Genomic DNA, 3,253 nt, shown 5'->3' with positions numbered 1-3,253 from the left:
GCTTTGTATGGTTTGCTTTATTTTTTATTGAGTTCCAAAAGACTGGGCACTCTCCCTATTTTGCTAATGCTTCTGTTTTGAATAGTTTTGCTGTCTGGTGCGTTTTTCTCACACACTTTGTGAAAATGAGGGTTTTCCCCGAATATCAGATCTTTGAGAAGGGTGTGGATTCCTTAAACTAGATGCAGCAATGGTCAAACTACAGACGTTTTTAGAGAGCTTCAGCTTTTGTTTTAAATCGATTTGCAGACAGAGGCAGGAGAGCTGAGTATGTGGCTCAGTTGGCGGAATACTCTCCTGGCTTCTGGAAGTCCTGGTGTGATCCCCAGCACTGCATAAGCCAGGCACACCAGCTCATGCCTGTAACCCTAGTACTCAAGAGGTAGAAGAAAGAAGAGCAACAGTCCAGGGTCATCCTTGGCTATACAGATAGTTTGAGGCCAGCCTGGGCTACATGAGAACCTGACTCAGCAAACAAAAGGAGGCTGTGAGCATACCCTCCCCTCAAGCAGATGCTGACTGTGGGGATTAGTGAGAACACATATACAACCCTTTGGACACTATCCGAGAAATGCTCAAATTCCAAGCACTGTTTTTTAACTCCTACATACAACATTTGTTGTGATGCAAGGTTTATCTACGCAGCCATGTTTTTCTCCATCTTTTAAACTAATACCTGGCATTTCTTTAGAACTCTGCAGGGAGCCCAGTTGACCTTTCCATCCCTTGCAATAAATGGGGGTGTCAGGAGCCAATTTCCTCCTAAAATCATTACAGGAACCATCACCCTGGGGAGTCTGCAGAGAACCCCACACCCCTAATTGTGTTAGGAATCAAAGCCTACCCCACACCCAAATTGGCTGTTAATAAGAGCTATCTGTTAGCGGAACCCACCCCGCATTCCAAACTATCTAAAGATCTAGGTGTGTCGACTGGTGACTTCTTGGCATACAGTGACCTGACCGAAGATAACCTCCTGCCTACGTGACCAACTCGGACCATGTGACCAACGTGAACCATGTGGCAAGAGCCCAGGCCCCTGTGCCCATCCCCCAACTCTTTACCCTATAAAAGCTGTAACCCATCTCTAATAAATGGAGGCTCTGACAAACTTTGCATGGCCTTCTTCCTCTTTCCTAGCCCATTTATCTTCCAGGTGGTGCCTCTCTGTGACCCTGGAATAACTGAACTGCTAGGTGGGTTACTAACCCTAGACTAAGTAACCCGCCGAGGCAATCAACATGGGGGCACACCTGGTGTAACTCAGCTGTGTGAATCTACCCCGGGAGCACACCTGGTGTGACTCAGCTGTGTGAATCTACCCTGGGAGCACACCTGGTGTGACTCAGCTGTGTGAATCTACCCCGGGAGCACACCTGGTGTAACTCAGCTGTGTGAATCTACCCCGGGAGCACACCTGGTGTGACTCAGCTGTGTGAATCTACCCCGGGAGCACACCTGGTGTGACTCAGCTGTGTGAATCTACCCCGGGAGCACACCTGGTGTGACTCAGCTGTGTGAATCTACCCCGGGAGCACACCTGGTGTAACTCAGCTGTGTGAATCTACCCCGGGAGCACACCTGGTGTGACTCAGCTGTGTGAATCTACCCTGGGAGCACACCTGGTGTGACTCAGCTGTATGACTCTACCCTGGGAGCACACCTGGTGTGACTCAGCTGTGTGAATCTACCCCGGGAGCACACCTGGTGTGACTCAGCTGTGTGAATCTACCCCGGGAGCACACCTGGTGTGACTCAGCTGTGTGAATCTACCCTGGGAGCACACCTGGTGTGACTCAGCTGTATGACTCTGCTATGGTGTTTAGCATTATGTCAGACAACTTTGTGATGGTCAGTTTTGTGGTCGTCATATTTGTAGTCATCAGCTTTATTGGCCTTCTTGATTTTCTTCTGGATGTTATTGTTAATTCATGGTTGTCTTTATCATCCCGTAGGCATAAGGAGTGTGAAATACTGGAAAAATAGTGATACACGCTAGACATGCAACCACTGTTTATAATTGTTTGCTCCAAGAATGGAGAGATGACTCAGTAGTTAAGAAAAATGATTGCTCTCACAAGGGCCCAAGTACAGTTCCCAGCACCCACACAGTGGCTCACAAGTGCCTGTAACTCCAGCTCCAGGGCATCTGATGAGTCCTCTGACCTCCACAGGCTCCTGCGTGCACACGGTGCACTGACATACACACATACACGTAGGCAAACACATGAACACGTGAAGTTACATAAATGAATATTTTTAAATATATGCTTGTCTGCTTGGTGGCTGTCACTTCACCAATGGTCCTTTGTCAGTCTTTGTGGTCCTCCTTCAGGAAACAGAGCAAAGTCAACAGACAGTTCTAATTAGTGCTGTTTGCAAGGGGTGTTTTTGTCAATTATTTTTGAACAAATTTTTTGATCTATAAAAACAGTAAATCTGTCTTTCAAAACTTGCAGCCTTACTACCCAAGATTTAAAATTAAATATATTCAAATGTTAGCACATGCTGGGGTCGTTTAACAGGTGACATGTGAGTCCCACTCTCATTTATCCAACAGCTAAATTCTCCTTATTATTAACCTGAGTACTGGGAACTTGCTTTTCCACTGGGTTGATTTCAAATTGGCCTCTGAAATAGTTGGCTCGCTCCTGTTTGCTTATGGTTCTCTTTATCACCTTTCTTCATCTTCTCATTTTAGAATTAAAAGATGTGTGTAGGATCTACCTCAAAGGATCCCAGGATATCTAAGCATAAATACAACTTCATTTTTTCATATATATTGTAAGTATGAAAAATATGAGAAAAAACATGTTTTTAAGAGGCTATCCGTAAAAAAGTTAATTTCCTCCCCACCTTCCCTGGCCATCTGCTTTCTTGCTTCAGAGTTTAATTTTATCTCTCCAAGAACAGATGAAACTGCACATGAGAGACAAATTTTTACAAATATATAACATTTATAGAATACTTTACATATATACACATACATATTGTTTTTTGAAACCGGGTCTCTGGGTCTCTCTATCTATGTAGTTCTGAGTGTTCTAGAGCTCACTGTGTAGATCAGGCTAGCCTTGCATTTATAGAGATTCGCTTGCCTCTGCCTTCTGTAATTAAACATGCCCAACCACACCTGGCATATACTTTTTAAAAAACATAGAGAATCCTTTAGCATTTTCCTTCTAAGAGTATTTGATTTAATTTTCTTTCTCCATGTGTGTGCATGCACATGGATGTACAGTGCCCTCAGAGG

Source organism: Microtus pennsylvanicus, chromosome 6, assembly GCF_037038515.1.
Source record: "Microtus pennsylvanicus isolate mMicPen1 chromosome 6, mMicPen1.hap1, whole genome shotgun sequence".
NCBI classification, from domain to species: domain Eukaryota; kingdom Metazoa; phylum Chordata; class Mammalia; order Rodentia; family Cricetidae; genus Microtus; species Microtus pennsylvanicus.
The sequence above is the reverse complement of the archived record's forward strand: the minus strand, read 5'-3'. Positions refer to the sequence as shown.